Source organism: Neofelis nebulosa, chromosome 18, assembly GCF_028018385.1.
Source record: "Neofelis nebulosa isolate mNeoNeb1 chromosome 18, mNeoNeb1.pri, whole genome shotgun sequence".
In the NCBI taxonomy this organism is placed as follows: Eukaryota; Metazoa; Chordata; class Mammalia; order Carnivora; family Felidae; genus Neofelis; species Neofelis nebulosa.
In genome coordinates this window covers 17,201,835-17,219,488 of record NC_080799.1, presented here as the reverse complement: position 1 = coordinate 17,219,488, position 17,654 = coordinate 17,201,835, and the positions used below count along the sequence as shown (strand labels likewise).

The 17,654-nt window shown below is 39.1% G+C and overlaps 1 long non-coding RNA gene across 1 annotated transcript; it reads left to right on the top strand.

Annotated features, from left to right (window-relative positions):
* Positions 1 to 4,693: 4,693 nt before the first annotated feature.
* On the top strand, positions 4,694 to 17,451 carry LOC131501033 (uncharacterized). The gene is made up of 3 exons (XR_009256589.1): positions 4,694 to 5,201; positions 7,303 to 13,415; positions 17,105 to 17,451. It is a non-coding gene; the product is annotated as an uncharacterized LOC131501033 (long non-coding RNA).
* The last annotated feature ends 203 nt before the right edge of the window (positions 17,452 to 17,654 follow it).

The window sequence follows — 17,654 nt, the reverse complement described above, 5'->3', positions numbered from 1 at the left end:
TTCTTGGGAAGGAGATATAAGAAACTGGTACTATGGTTTTGGGAGGACTGGGAGGGAAACTTTTCACTGTGTACATTATTGTACCTTTTGAATCTTGAACGATATGAATATATTATGTACTAAAAATACAATTTTTGTTTAAAAACAGAAATTAACATGGAAAAAGGAAATTTAAGTAAAAATGAGTCTATTAAAATGTATTAATTTACATTTATCATGATGAGCACTGAGTAATGTGTAGAATTGTTGAATCATTATATTGTATTCTTTAAAAAAAATTTTTTTTTAACATTTATTTTTGAGACAGAGAGAGACAGAGCATGAACAGGGGAGGGGCAGAGAGAGAGGGAGACACAGAATCCGAAACAGGCTCCAGGCTCTGAGCTGTCAGCACACAGCCCTACGCGGGGCTTGAACTCACGGACCGCGAGATCGTGACCTGAGCCGAAGTCGGACGCCCAACCGACCGAGCCACCCAGGCGCCCCTATATTGTACTCTTGACATGAATGTAATACTATATGTTATTTATACTTGAATAAAAAATAAATTAAAAGTAAGAAGGTGGGTGGGGGATGGGGTAAATGGGTGATAGGTACTAAGGAGGACACTTGTTGGGCTGAGCTCTGGGTATTATATGTAAGTGATGAATCACTAAATTCTATTCCTGAAACCATTATTACACTATATGTTAAATAATTTGGATTTAAATAGCATTAAAAAAGTATGAAAAAATAAATTAAAAAGTATATTAATGAAATAGTACCGGTGGTAATGTGGGTATGACAAAGATAAAGAGGACATGTGGCTTGTGGCAAAAATTGTGAAGGTAGTATGTGAATAAATGAAATCTGGAAAACACTACTTAAAGGATTTGAAATATTTTGGCAAGTTCTCTTTCAAGTAGAGGTGGCCATGTGGGTGGAAAGTCCATGGTGATGACTATGTGTTGGGGGAACAGGTCATCTTTCCTCTCCGGGGAACAGGTCATCTTTCCTCTCCGGGTCTCAGTCTCATCTGTAGTAGGAAAGGGCTGGCCTAGAGAATTCTCTGAGATCCAACTGTCTTCATTTGGGTTCCCCCAGAAGTGGACCTTAAGGCAAAGATCTTAGTGAAAACAGACTTATTTATGAAGTGCAGGAAACACCCAAGGGTTGTGGGGAAGCCATCCAGGGAGCCAGGGAAGGTGCATTATGAAGCAGGTTAGCACTGTGGGGAGGGGCGCTCCCTCCTGCTGAGAAACAGGGAAAAGCACTCCCCTCATCCCACATGGGGTTAAAGAATTTGGGCACTTAGACACTGACTCCTGTCAGTCCTGGTGGAGGGTGCCCCCAAGGGGTGATAATTCCCTTGCACTTCCAGCCTGCTTTTCACAAGGGCAGGTCATTTTCTGACACTTGGGAGAAAGTCCTCAGGCAGGGAGAAGCAGCTATGGTGGTGACAAGTTCTGGAGCACAGAGAAGTGTGAGGCCCCAGCCAGCAGCCAGCATCAGTCACACCCTCCAACTCTGATTAGCTTAGAGTCTCTGTGCTTGGAGGCTCCTGAGAAAGATGGAGGCAGTGAAAGGGCTGGATGTGGGCTCAGTTCCTGGATGTGAGCAAGACAGGAGAGAGGCAGGAGGACACATGAAACTGGCTTGGGAGGAACACAGTAGCAAAGCAGGTTCCGTGAGTATTTCCTGTTTCAGGCTGAGTCACCCCTGCTGTGAGGCCAAGTTACACTCTGACCCTGCCTGCACCTGGGAACAAACATTTGGGCCTGGGGAAGGTGGTGTGTAGGTGGCTTTGTGAGCCACCAGGCCTTGCCCTGGTTCTACAGGTACTGAAGGCTGAATGGATTTCCCAAGAATAATTAGAGACTAGGCCAGGGTGTCTGGGTTTCTGGGTGGGAAGTAGGAAGAGGGAGGGGGAAGGGAGGTTGAAGGGGCAGATGCTGGGTTTGGGAACATCAGGAAATGGACTCAGCACTTGTTCTACAAGAGAGAGGAACCAGGGAAGAATGAAGGCCAGACCCAGGGTCCTGGAAGGTGACTGGGAATGGAGAAGTGAGGCCCTGGGGGAGGTTGTGAGGGGTGAGGTCTCTCTGCTGTGGGGAGGGGCTGTAAGCGTATTGCCAGAGAAGCCTGTTGTGTTTTGCCTCTTGGCCCAGTATCTGACCATCCTTTCTGTCTTAAAAGGAGCTTCAGCAACGGTTTGGCCAAATTGCTCATTCTATAGGTGAGGAAACTGAGTTAGCCACAGGAATTAGTTTCCAAAGCAATGTGGCAAGTTAGTGGCAGAACAAAGGCCAGGAGCTCTCTTTCCCAATTCCTAGTTCAGAAATCTTTTTGAGATACTACTCCCACTTTTGGAAGTGTAAGATCCCTGGTACAGAAAACATATACCGTACTTATTTTGGGTTAAACTTCAGGTGCACAGAATTGGATTATGTGCAAGTCTTCATTTGTACACTATCATCAGTTGGTCTATGAATGCCTCTCTTGTATTCTGTAACTTATGTATTGAAAAACCTGAGCAACCATGAATCCAGTATCTAACCCAACAAGTAGATTTTTTTCAAAGAATTTACTCATGAATGGACTTCTCCCTTATCCCCAGAGGTGACAATTCACCTGGATTTGTTTTTCATTTTTCCTGGTCCTTCTTTTAATTATCACATTTGTTAGTTTCATTTGACTTGTTTTTGAGCTATATGAATGTGGCATGAAAATATTCTGTCTTCTGGGAACTGGCTTGTTTATTAAAATTTTTCTTATTGTGAAAATTTTAAACCCATAAAACAGAGAGAGTAGGAATATCATGAACCTCAATATGCTCATCACTCAACTTCAACAATTATCAAGATTTTGCCACTCTTGCTTCACCTATCACGTTTTTCTTTCTTTTTCCTGGAATATTTTATGTATTTATTTTAGAGATTTTATTTTTAAGTATTCTCTACACCCAACATGGGGCTCGAACTCACAACCTGTGTATCAAGAACCACATGCTCTATCGACTGAACTAGCCAGGCACCCTTTCCCTGGAATATTTAAAAAAAAAAATTAATGTTTTTATTTATTTTTGAGAGACAGAGAGAGACAGAGCATGAATGGGGGGAGGGGCAGAGAGAGAGGGAGACAGAATTTGAAGCAGGCTCCAGGCTCCGAGCTGTCAGCACAGAGCCCAACATGGGGCTTGAACTCAAGGACTGTGGTGAGATCATGACCTGAGCCGAAGTCAGACACTAAACCAACTGAGCCACCCAGGCGCCCCTGGAATACTAAAAAGAAAAGGTTTATTTATTTATTTTGATGGAGGGAGAGAGAGAGAGAGAGAGAGAGAGAGAAAGAGAGAGAAAGAATCCCAAGCAGGCTTCACCGTAGTCAGCGCAGAACTCACGAACCTTGAAATCAGACCTGAGCCAAAGTAAAAAAGCTGACTGAGCCACTCAGACACCCCTCCCTGGAATACTTTAAAGCAAATCTTAGAAATCTTATTATGTTTCACCAAAGCCCTTGTTACTGGGGATGTAAATTTGCAAGGCATGTGTTAAAGTAAAAAGCTACCTTCTCATATTAAGAAACACAAGTTTATAAAAATAACTTTAATAAAGGCTATAATTCAGCTGTCAGAAAAAGTGTGCTTGCTGTGGGTAGGGCGATGGATGAAATAGGTGAGGTGAAGGGGATTAAGAGTAAACTTATTGTGGTAAACACTGACTAATGTATAGAATTGTTGAATCATTATATTGTATGCCTGAAACTAATATATAACACTGTATGTTAATTACACTTGAATTAAAAAATAAATAAAAAATTGTACTTCTACATACAGTCACTTATACATACTTCAGTACTCATTTCTAAAAACTTTTGAGGCTTTTACATAATCGTATCACTATCATCACACCTAACAAAATCAGCAGTTACTCCTTAGCACCATGCAATACCAGGGACCTGATAATTTGACTTAACGTTATGTTTCTAGGATTCATCGATGGTGTTTCATTTGGCTGTATATATTCTATTTATACATTACATCTGTTCATTCTCTTATCACAGACATTGGATCATTTTTTTAGCCATTATAGATAGTGTGAATATGAATATTCTTACATTTGTCTTCTGGTGCGTATGTACTAGATTTACCTTGACAAATACCTAAAAGTAGAATTGCTGGACAAGTTATGCAGTGTTTGAGCCTGTGCTTCAAAAGTTGTTCCATCAGTTTTCACACTAACCAGCAGTGTATTAGAGATCCCATTGGTTCACAACTCCCCTAATACTTGTATGTATGGACTGAGTTGTAAAGTAAAATTCAGTTTTTTACTATAGTTACATTCAGAAATGTTTGAAGAAGCTTGGCTTAAGAATCAAATGGTTATACAAGGTTTGTCACAAAAGCTACAGTCCTTTGGTCCCCTCCACCCCCCCCCCCCCAGCCTCAAGCCATCACTTTTGCTAATTTTGGCATTTATTTTCGTAACTGTAAGCAACATCCATATAAAGTGACTGCTCAACTTTTAGGCATGACCTATTAGGATTTCCTGCTATGGAAGGTGGGCTTTCTCCTGTTTTACCACTCCTCTCTTCTATGCTCCCAATACAGTGAAAGCTTTATTTTTGATTAAATTGACGACTTTGTTATCTATTATGACGGTGTACATGTTATTCATGGCCAAGCCATCTAATGTTCTGATTTGTTTTTCTCTCTTGTGTAACTTTTGTTTTCTCTATAGGTAATAATCGTCTTTTTTCTTTTCTTAGTTTTCTTAGTGGTTACTATTAATTCAGTTACCAACCTCTTTGTGAGTTGTCTAAATCTCTTGGGTATGTCCAGACATATGTCCTAGAGGTAGATACTCTATTCAGTGGTCTGTGCATCTCATCTATCTCCCTGTCTTCCCTGGCCACATGCCCAAGGCCATCACTGCTTCCTCTTCCTGGTGTGGAGACCATAGTTACTTTGTTTTGTTTCTTCAAGCCACAGCAGTCTGGTTTCCACATGCCCCACGGCTCTGCAGTGACCTTTGTCAAGGTCAGGTTTGTGTTGCTAAATCTGATGGGCACTTTTCTTTTTCATCTTTATGTCTCAGCTGCATTTCACACCCTGGACATTGGACTTCCTTGAAGCAGTTTTTTATTTTTTATTTTTTTATTTTATCATCTGTATCTACCTTGGGTTGTGTTCTTCCAGAAGCAGACCCTGAGGAAAGATTTGGGTAAGGGGGTTTGTTTGAAAGGTGTAAGGATTACTCGCAGAAGGTCATAGAGGAAAGGCAGATAATAAAGGGTACATTAAGATTTTTTTTCTCTAGCTTTATTGAGGTATAATTGAGAAATAAAAATTGTATATATTTATAGTGTACAGATGCTTTTATATATGTGTATATTGTGAAATGATTATCACATTCAAGCTAATTAACATTTTCATCATCTCACATAGTCATCTTTTTTAAGTTTATTTTTATTTTTATTTTTTATTAAAAAAATTTTTTTAAGTTTATTTATTTATTTTGAGAGAGAGATAGTGCAAGCAGGGTAGGGGCAGAGAGAGGGGAGAGAGAGAGAGCCTGACATGGGGCTCAAACCCATGAACTGCGAGATCATGACCTGAGCTGAAGGCAGATGCCCAACCAACTGAGCCACCCAGGCACCCCTAAAGTTTACTTATTTAAGTAATCTCTACACCCAATGTAGGACTCAAACCATTACCCTGAGATCAAGAGCCACATGCTGTTCTTACTGAGTACCCCTCACAGTTATCTTTGTGTGTGTGTGGTGAGAACATTTAAGATTTACTCTCTTAGCAGATTTCAAGTATACAATATAGTATTATTAACTATACTCACTTTATTGTACATTAAATCTCCAGAATTTATTCATCCTGTATAACTGAAACTTTGGACACAGGGTGCATTAAGTCAGTTACCTTAGTGGGTGACTGGACCTTAATCCAGAGGGGAAATGCTGGGAAACAATGAAAAACATACCTCAGAATTATGCCACGTAAGATATGAAGGACCGAGGGCATTTATATACCAACTTCTGAAAGTTATTGGTTGAGAGCTGCTTTTGGGGTGAGGTGGGCATTAACTTCTCTGCACTTCCAGCTTAATGGGTTGCAGCCCTAGCAGCCTTCTGGAAGTTGCCCAGTGGGTTTGAAGGGTGTTAGCATCTGAGGGATTTGAGGATAGGGAGCTGACAGTGTCTGCTACACTCCCCAACTACAACTGACCCTTGAACAACACAGGTTTGAATTACATGGGTCCACTTACACCCAGATTTTTTTCAATAAATATACATATAGTACTGTAAATGTATTTCCTCTTCCTTATGATTTTCTTAGTAATATTTTATTTTCTCTAGTTTACTGTATTGTAAGAATACAGTATATAATACAAATAACATACAAAATATGTATTAATTGACTGTTTATGTTGTCAGTAAGGCCTCTGGTCAACAGTAGGCTATTACTAATTAAGTTTTTGGGAAGTGAAAAGTTATACATGGATTTTTGAGTGCATGGCAGTCAGTGCCCCAACCTGTGTATTGTTCAAGGGTCAACTGTAGAACATAAGGTCTAGGAGGGCAGGGATTTTCCATGTTTTGTTTACTTCTAGATCTCTAATGTTTGGCACATAATAGTTGCTTAATACACGATACTGAATTTTAATGAACACATGAATGAATGAGGAATTCATGGATTCAGTTGTAAGGGTTTAGCAAGAAGCTAAAAAATGTAGCAGTAGATGGGTTCCTGTGTGGCTCAGTCAATTGGGTGTCTGACTTCGGCTCAGGTCATGATCTCACGGTTTGTGAGTTCGAGCCCTACATCAAGCTTGCTGCTGCCAGTGCAGAGCCCACTTCAGATCCTGTCCTTTTGCTCTCTTTCTGAAAATAAACTAACAAAACAAAACAAAACAAAACCAAACCTGTAGCAGTAGATATTGAGGAAGCTAAACACTTTAGGCAAATGAGCCTCATATACACATGGAAAAGAGGAAGCAAGGGGAATCCTTGTAAAGAGGAAAACTTGAGAATAATTCAGTTTAACATAACCATGGAATTAAAATAAAATGACATGAAATCACTGGGTTCTTGTTTTTACACTTTTATTTTTATTTATTTTAAGGTTGAGGAAGATTTTAAAACTTTATCATTATTCTAACTTTTTAAATAATTTTGACATCCAACATGGGGCTTGTTATCATGGTCCTGAGATCAAGAGTCATATGTTCTATTAACTGAGACAGCCAGGCACCCTGGAATCACTGAAGTTCTTTTTTTTTTTTTTTTAATGTTTATTTATTTTTGACACAGAGAGAGACAGAGACAGAGCATGAGCGGGGGAGGGGCAGAGAACGAGAGGGAGACACAGAATCTGAAGCAGGCTCCAGGCTCTAAGCTGGCAGCACAGGGCCCGATGCGGGGCTCGAACTCACAGACCGAGAGATCATGACCTGAGCCGAAGTCAGACGCTCAACCGACTGAGCCACCCAGGCGCCCCATTGAGTTCTTAATAATGCCACTGAGCTGCTGAGTACCCAACTCTGGAACCCACCTCTGGTTTTGTTCTGTGATATGATACACTGGTTAAGGTTTGAATTTGTATCTCCGTTATTTGTAGTCCAAAGCATCCCGACAGACATAAGCACTGTTGCAAAAAACTTGGTATATAATTATATATAACTTTTATGTGCTTCAGTTTCTTCATCTCTAAAATGGGGGTTATAATATCTTCTTCATAAGATTTCTATGAAGATTGGAAGAGTTAACACACTTAGAACTGGCACAGAATAAACAATCAATGTTGGTTGTAATTGGTGTTTTATTATTATTATTTTAAAATATAATGTGTTATTATAATATGTGTTCACTATTTGTCCTATGTTATTAAAATGTTCAATTTTCAGAATTTGGCATTTTTCTATTTTTGGTATTTTCTATTTTTACATTAATGTATCATGATCAGAGAATAGGGCATTATTTCTGCTCTTTTGTGGCATAAAATTGGAATGGTTTTTGTAAAATGTGCTTCAGTGTTTAAAAAACTATATTCTATTTCTGAAAATTAATCTTTAATATATGTCTATTAATGCTGCCTATTAATTCAGATCAATCAGTTCATTCCATGTCTATAACTAAATCTGAACTTGTTCTACCTTTTCTACTTTCTAAATTTTTCCAAGATTCACCTCTCCCTTCCAGGTTCTAAATGGACATTATTCCAACTTCTTCTCAAATTCCAGTTTGTTTCTAGACTCAGTGCTTTACCTCTAAGACCTTTGTGTTCTATACTCTTAAAATAACTTTCATTATCAAGATTCTGGAAGAAGACTTGGAGCTATGGCTTTTCTAGCATCACTAGTGGACCCCATTTTATTCTTTTTATCTATATATTTATTTTGGACCCCTTGTTAAACCACACTTCTTTTTGTTCTGTTTGTGAGCAGGAAGTGTCTGAAACCAGATGTTCCTCCTTTCTATATGCTGTCAAAATTTAGCCTCCTTCCCTCCCCCCACATTGTTCCGGGCATTCAGCTTTTGGCCACATTATTGCTCCAGTTCTCTGTTGCAATGGTTCTTACACTTTTATATCTGCAGACTAATTTTTTTGAGAGCAGAAGACACTATGGAACCACCCACTACAGCTTATCTAGGCTTCATTGACATTTTTATGACCCAGGAAAGGAGTTTTCAGTGTGAGCTAAAGAGCTAAGAGTGAGACCAGTTCTACAACAATATCTTTGGTACTTTTCCTTACTGTTTCCTTTTTTCTTACTCCTTATTTGCAACATTCTTTGTCTTATCCTGAATTGAAGTTTCAGTTATTATTTATTCAATCAACATTTGCTAAGCTTTATTTAATGTGTCATGTACCATGCTTAGTCTTGAGTATATACATTTGGATAATTAAAAATTGTTGCCTTCTTGAATCATGATCTCATGGTTAGTGGGATTGAGCCCCGTGTTGGGCTCTGCGGTGACCACAGGGAGCCTGCTTGGGATTCTCTCTCTTTCCCAAAATAAACATTTTAAAAAGTCATTAAGAATTTTAAAGAATTTAAGGAATTAAAATCCAACCAATAGAGACATCAACATAAAGCAGCTGGTATTACTGCTGTCTGTCTATAGCTCTTTTGTACAAAGGTCTCAGTGATGAGTCTTCTACTGGAGTGCTATGAAATGAAAACAAATCTTTTTTTCTTTTTAAAAAAATGTTTATTTATTCATTTTGAGAGAGAAAGAGAGAGCCCAAGCGAGCTGGGGAGGGCCAGAGGGGGAGAATCTTTATTTCTGCTCAGATCATGATCCCAGAGTCCTGGGATCCAGTCCCAAGTAGAGCTCCACGTGGAGTGTGGAGCTTGCTTGGGATTCTCTCTGTCTCTCTCTCTCTCAAATAATAATAATCATAAAGTAGAAAAAAATTTTACTTGCTCATATTTCAATATTTCTAAAAATCACTACTTTCTAGATTCTTTGCCAAGGAAATGCAATCAGCAAATACTTCTTGGGAAGATAGCTTTAGTTCTTATCTTATGTGAATTATGTCTAATGATACACACACATGTACATATAAAATACAATTAAAATACTTCTTAAAAATGTAAAAAAAATTGTTGCCTTCAATAAGCTATAGTGGGAGAAATAATCTCATAAACACTTAATGAGAATACAGTGTAAGAACTGCTAATAGAGCTGTGAACAAGAGAGCCTGGGTCTGAATAGGGAAATCAGGGCAAGCTTCTCAGAAGAGGTGACAGTTTGATTGACCTTTGGAGGAGTTTCTAGCAAGTTTTTAGAAGTAAGAGTTAATAGGGATAACAAAGAGAGGCAGAAGGAAGGCATTCTACATATGTTCAATGGTAGGTTGTAGTTACATAAAGCTTCCGAATAAATGACTCCAAACTGAGTGGCTTAATCATTGCTGGTGGACATGCAAAATGGCCCAGCCACTTTGGAAGACAGTTTGGTGGTTTCTTACAAAATTAAATATACTTTACCATACAATGCAGCAATCATGCTTCTTGATATTTAACCAAAGGAACTGAAAGCTTATGTCCACACAAAACCCTGAACATGGATGCTTATAGCAGCTTTATTCATAGCTGTCAAAACTTGGAAACAACTGAGATATCCTTCAGTAGGTGAATGGATAAACTGTGGTACACCCAGACAATGGAATATTATTCAGTGCTAAAAAGAAATGAACTATCAAATCATGAAAACACATGAAGGTTTCTTAAACATTTGTTATTAAGTGAAAGAAGCCAGTCTGAAAAGGTTACATACTGTATAATCCCAGCTCTATGACATTTTGGAAAGTACAAATCTATGGAGGCATCAAATATATCACTTTGGTGGAAGATGCTGATAATGGAGGAGGCTATACTCATGTACAGATAGGAGATGTATGGGAAATCTTTCTATCTTCCTATCAATTTTGCTGTCAACTTAAAACCACTCTAAAAAATAAAAGCTTTCTAAATTCCCCCCCCCCCCCCAAATAATGATTTATTCCATGATTTATGTGGGTCAGGAAATTGGGGATTGTGTGACTGAGCAGTTCTGACTTAGTGTCTCTCATGACGTTGTGGTCAGATGTTAGCCAGGGCTGCAGATATCTGAAAGCTTGACTGGTGTTGAAGGATCTATTTCCAAAGTAGCTCACTCACATAGAAGGTGAGTTGGTATTGGCTATTGATGGGAGACCTCAGTTCTTCCCCATCAGGGCCTCTTTACAGGGTAGCTTAAATGTCTTCACAGCATGGTGGGTGGCTTCCTCCAGAGTCCAGAGCTAGCAATCCAAGGGACTAAGGCAGAAGCTTAAATGCCTTGGAAGCCACACACCTTCACTTCTTTTGCATTTTATTAGTTACCCAGGCCAGCCATAATTCAATATGGATGGGGTGTGAATATTAAGAGAGGAAAATCATTAGGAGACATCTCGAATGCTGGCTACCACATACGGCATGCTAAATGTAACTGATGCAGTGAGCTTGGGTTATGTAAATGGTTAGGAATGAGGCTGAAAGTTACCTATGTACTAAATTATCAGGGGCTAAGGAGTTGGCTTTTAACAGTTGGTGGTAGGAAATATTGAAAGATTTTAAAGAAGGCACCTCTAGAGGGTTGAACTGTCTCTTCTTATCTAAATTTGTCAGCAAGGTATCCAACACATTTAAATAAGCTCCAAACGTTCTCTGCTTTTTCTTTGGCCTATTTGAAAATTCACATAGATTTACATACATCCCATTGTTTAACTTGTGTTAGGCTGACATTTGGAAACTGTTAGTTTGTATCATACGCCAGCTTGGATATTCTTCCACTATGTAAAACTTAACATCTCTGTATTAGTTGGGATACTTACAGTTGCAAATAAAAAATTCTACTCACAATGACTTAAGCAATAAAAATAATTTACTGGCTCATGCAACTGGATAGTTCAGAGATAGAATTTCAGATGTGGTTTGATCCAGAGTTTCACATTTTCAGGAGGCATCTGGCTCTGTTTCTATGCTGTGTTGCTTTATCCACAAGTGGAATTTCTTAATGGTAGCAAAAATGTCTGCAGTGGTTCCAAGTTTTATATTACACTGGAAAGAGAAAAAACTCTTTGTCCTCAGATCCACTTTGATGAGTCTGGCTTAGGTCACATGCTCACACTTAAACCATTTGCTGAAGTGAGGGGTATGGAATATAAAGATTGGCTTAGTTTAGTTCATATGCTCCACCCTTGGAGCTGGAGAGAACCTTACATCACATAGTTCTCTAAATGGATATTAAGAGTTGCTGGGAAGAGGAAATTGGATGCTGGGAAGGTTACACGGATGACGGGGATTAAGGAGTGCACTTGTGATGAGCACTGGGTGATGTTGGAATTGTTTGATCACTATATTGTACACCAGAAACTAATATTACACAGTATGTTAATTAACTGAAATTTAAATAAAAACTAAGAAAAAAAGAGTTGCTGGGAAGATGGAAATTGGATGCTGGGGAGGCAACCACAAGTGTCCAATACAAAATTAAACTGTGATGTGGTTCATCTAAACAACATTTCCTGAGACCCAGCAAAATATAGTGTTGGGTCCTGGGATAGAGCCATATTGTACACATACAATATATGTGTATATATTCACTACACCATATAAGGTATATTTCTAGCTCAAGGACTACAGTGACAGGGGTGTGATCTACTCTTTCACTCTTCTTTCTTCTCTTTCCTCTTCTTAAATTTTTTTAAATTAATTTATTTTTTAGACAGAGAGAGGGCATATTTGCAGATGACATAATAGTCTATGTGGAAAACCCAAAAGACTCCACCAAAAAACTGCTAGAACTGATACAAAAATTCAGCGAAATTGCAGGATATAAAATGAATGTACAGAAATCAGTTGCATTTCTATATATCAATAATGAAGCAGCAGAAAGAGAAATCAAGGAATTGATACTATTTACAATTGCACCAAAAAACATAAGATAAAAGATCTGTACGCTGAAAACTACAGAAAGCTTATAAAAGAAATTGAAGACACAAAGAAATGGAAAAATATCCCATGCTCATGGATTGGAAGAACACATGTTGCTAAAATGCTGATACTACCTGAAACAGTCTATACATTCAATGCAATCCCTATCAAAATAACACCAGCATTCTTCACAGAGCTAGAACAAACAATCCTACAATTTGTATGGAACCAGAAGGACCCTGAATAGACAAAGCAATCCTGAGCAAGAAAACCAAAGGTGGAGACATCACAATTCCAGACTTCAAGCTGTATTCCAAAGCTGTAATCATTAAGACAGTATAGGACTGCTAGAAAGGCAGCACATAGATCAATGCAACAGAATATAGAACCCAGAAATGGACCCGCAAATGTATGGCCAGCTAGAAAGATTATCCAATGGAAAAAAGATAGTCTTTTCAGCAAATGGTGTTGGGAAAACTGGACAGCGACATACAGAAGAATGAACCTGGACCACTTTCTTACACCATACACAAAAATTAAAAATGGATGAGAGACCTACATGTGACAAAGGAAACCATCAAAATCCTACAGGAGAAAACAGGCAACAACCTCTTCGACCTTTAAGAGTCTCTTATGGTTTGCCTCCCTCTCTGTGCCCCTTTGGATCAGCATTTTTGTATCCTTTGGATAAATATGTAGTAGTGCAATTGCTGGGTTGTGGGATAGTTCTACTTTTAATTTTTTGAGGAACATCCATACTGTTTTCCAGAGTGGCTTCACCAGTTGGCAGCAACTTCTTACTAGACATGTCTCTGGAGGCAAGAGAAATAAAAAAAAAATGAACTATTGGGACCTCATCAAGACAAAAAGCTTCTGCACAGCAAAGGAAACAATCAACAAAACTAAAAAGCAACTGACGAAATGGGAGAAGATATTTGTAAATGACATATCCGATAAAGGGTTAGTATCCAAAATCTATAAAGAACTTATCAGACTCAACACCCAAAAACCAAATAATACAGTGAAGAAATGGGCAAAAGACATGAACAGACACTTTGCCAAAGAAGATACCCAGATGGCTAACAGACACATGAAAAGATGCTCAACATCACTCATCACTCATCATCAGGGAAACACAAATCAAAACCACAGGGTTACCATCTTGTCATAATGGTTAAAGTCAACAACTCAGGAAACAACAGATGTTGGTGAGTATGTGGGGAAAGGATGCACTGTTGGTGAGAATGCAAACTGGTGCAGCCACTCTGGAAAACAGTATGGATGTTCCTCAAAAAATTAAAAGTAGAACTATCCCATGACCCAGCAATTGCACTACTAGGTATTTAACCAAAGGATACAAAAATGCTGATCCAAAGGGGCACATGCAACCCAATGTTTATAGAAGTGCTATCAACAATAACCAAATTATGCAAAGAGCCCAAATGTCCACCAACTGCTGAAGGGATAAAGAAGTAGTATATGTACACAATGGAATATTACTTGGTGATCAAAAAGAACGAAATCTTGCCATTTGCAGCAATGTGGATGAAACTAGAGTGTATTATGCTAAATGAAATAAGTCAGAGAAAGACAAATACCATATGATTTCACCCATATATGGAATTTAAGAAACACAGCAGGTGAACATAGGGGAAAGGAAGGAAAAATAAGATAAAAACAGAGAGGGAGGCAAACCATAAGAGGCTCATAAATACAGAGAACAAACTGAAGGTGGCTGGAGGGGAGGTGGGTGGGGGGGTGGGCTAAATGGGTAATGGGCATTAAGGAGGGCATTTGTTGGGATGAGCACGGGGTATTATATGTAAGTGATGAATCACTAAATTCTACTCCTGAAACCAATATTACATATATGTTAACTAACTTGAATTTAAATAAAAAAAGCAGACAGAGAGAGAGAGAGAGAGAGAGAGAGCAAAGAGGGGCAGAGGGAGAGGGAGAGAGAGAGAATCTTAGGCTCCACGCCCAGTACAGAGCCTGATGCAGGACTTGATCTCATGACTGTAAGATCTGATCTGAGCCAAAATTGAGTCAGCTGCTTAACCAACTGAACCAATCAGTCTCCCCACCTCTTTCCTCTTCTAATTGTAGCTCCAAGGTGAGACACTGGGAGAAAAAAATTGGAGAGATGACAGAGGGTTCCTTACATGCCTGGCTGGCTATTGTAGTCACCTCCTAATCACTCTGGTGCAGGCTGCCCCTAGTCTTCTCCCTTGCTCATGGTTTTTGTGATCTGAGGTTTAAGGTGTTCTTTAGCTTTACTATGGGTCCTTCCCTGCTGAGGAGTCCCTTGGAGGGGGAAATGTGCAACTCATTTTGCCTCTCTAGGATTAGCCTATTCCCTAATACGTGTTTATTTGGAACCATGAAGTCTCCATCTTCCTGTTTCTTGGTCTTATTTAAGCTGCACGTGACTTTTCTGGAGGAAGAATCTTATACATACAGACTTTCCCCAAATCTCAATGTCTGTAAAGCCCTGAATATGGAGACCCTGAAGCTGAATGTGACAGTAATGATACAAGATCAGGTTATTTGTCAAACTGTACAAGATGTTCTAACCAGAGGATGTCCAGTGTAATGGTAATGATAATAAGGCAGAGAGAGCTGGTTGTCTCCTGGTATCTATTTTGTTCTTCTTCTTTAAAAATTCAACTCCAAATTTTATTTTATTTTTTTCTGATCAGTAAGCGATAGTGATTTTTATTTTTATTTATTTTTTATTAATCTTTATTTTTTATTTTTTATTATATGAAATTTATTGTCAAAATAGTTTCCATACAACACCCAGTGCTCATCCCAAAAGATGCCCTCTTCAATGCCCATCACCTCCCCTCCCCTCCCTCCCACCCCCCATCAACCCTCAGTTTGTTCTCAGTTTTTAAGAGTCTCTTATGCTTTGGCTCTCTCTCCCACTCTAACCTCTTTTTTTTCTTTTTTTTCCTTCCCCTCCCCCATGGTCTTCTGTTAAGTTTCTCAGGATCCACATAAGAGTGAAAACATATGGTATCTGTCTTTCTCTGTATGGCTTATTTCACTTAGCATAACACTCTCCAGTTCCATCTACGTTGCTACAAAGGGCCATATTTCATTCTTTCTCATTGCCACATAGTACTCCATCGTGTATATAAACCACAATTTCTTTATCCATTCGTCCGTTGATGGACATTTAGGCGCTTTCCACAATTTGGCTATTGTTGAGAGTGCTGCTATAAACATTGGGGTACAAGTGCCCCTATCAAATTTTAGCTAGGCATATGATTACTTGGAGTAAAGACTACATTTCCCAACCTCCTTTGCAGCTATGTGTAACCATGTGGTTAAGCTCTGGCCAGTGAGATGGAAGGGGAAATGATATGTGCAGCTCTTAGGTCATACTCTTAAAGGAAAGAGGCACACTCACCATATCCTCTATTCTTCCTGCCAGTGGGAAGGTGGACATGGTGGTAGGCCATCTTTGATGAGGTGGATGAGGACATACCTTGGGATAACAGAACAAACTGCTAGAAAGAGCCTGGCTCTCCAATACTGTGGATACTCTCTAACTTCCCTAGACTGTCAATAAGGCAGTCTGGCTTAAAGCTTTGTGATTTTTGGGGTCTTTGTTATAGCAGTGGAACCTCAGCCTCAACCAATACAAATTACCATTGGTTGGGTACATCCTACATGCCAGGCACTGTGCTAAGCTTATCACATACATTATTTAATCCTTACAACTTTGTTGTTGTTGTTAAGTAGTGCATCACTTAGGGACTATTGGGAAAACACTCTGGCTAACAGGTAAAAAATGGAATTTACTGGTGGCTCATAGGATGGAAGGAAAGCAGACTCAGAGAGGACAAGAACCATTGCATTGGCAGTCCTGACAGGAGAGGAAGAAACCAAATATTAATTTTATGACTTTGCATCACTGTGCTCAAAATTCAAATTAAAAGTAGAGAGTCCAGGGTGCCTGTGTGGCTCAGTTGGTTAGGTGTCCACCTCTTGATTTCAGCTCAAGTCATGATCTCATGGTTCAAGCTCCGAGTTGGAGAGCCTGCTTGGGCTTCCCTCTCTCCTTCTCTCTCTATTCCTACCCTGCTTATGCATGCTCTCACTCACTTTCTGTTTCAAAATAAAAAAATAGGGGCACCCGAGTGGCTCAGTTGTTAAGCATCTGATTTCAGCTCAGGTTATGATCTCACAGTTCATGATTCGAATTCCACATCCAGTAAGCTCAAGCCCTGCTTCACGTGAGCTCGAGTCCCACTTCAAGTGAACACAAGCCCTGGATGAGCCCCACTTCTCTCTCTCTCTGCTCCTTGCTCACTTGCACACTCTTTCTCTCTCAGAAAAAAACCTTCAAAATAAATAAACGTTAAAAAAAATAGAGAGTCCATTTGATCTTACTCTGGTTAAGAGGCTACTCATTTAGTTAAGGGAGGGTGTCACCTTAACATACATGGACTTACTGTATCACCAAGAAATTTATACAATGGTGGAGAGTTAACTGGTCAAAAGGAAACTGGCTATTAGCAAAAGGAGGGAAGAATGGTACTTAGGTACTGAGTGGACTAAAACAACAAATATCCACTATGAGTAAGTAATATGATTTCCAATTATGTGAAAATTAATAAAAGTAAATCTCACTAAAGCAGAGAGAAGAAGGAGCTGTACCATTCAACATCAAGGAAGAATTGTTAATTATAGATCCCAACAGAAGACTCTTCAACAGGAAAGAATGATAAATTATAGGCCCCAACAGAGAAAGATGTGTACTGCATCACCTACAAGAAATTGATCACCCCTGCAATTCAGCCAATGAGAAATGGTCATCATCCTGAACTCTTGCTTCTCTCCAGTGGACTTTCGTTCAAAATAACCCCTCCCAGCTTCTTCTTTCTTTTCTATAAAATAAAATTCCTCTCCTTTGTTTGTTGGACTTGCCTGTGGTTTTGCCATAGCTTCTATATACCAAACTGCAATTCTCTGCTATTGTTGAATAAACCTATTTTTGCTAATAAAATAATTGACTGTTTTATGTTTTAATAATTATTAGGAAAATGAGTAGATATAGAGGTAAGTTAACTTGCTCAAAGTCACACAGCTAGTAGAAAGCAGAGCTGGTGACTAAACCCAAGTCAACGGCCGTGCTCTTTAACCATGATGCTGGGTGGCTTCCAGAGGCTAACTCAGACCAAGTAT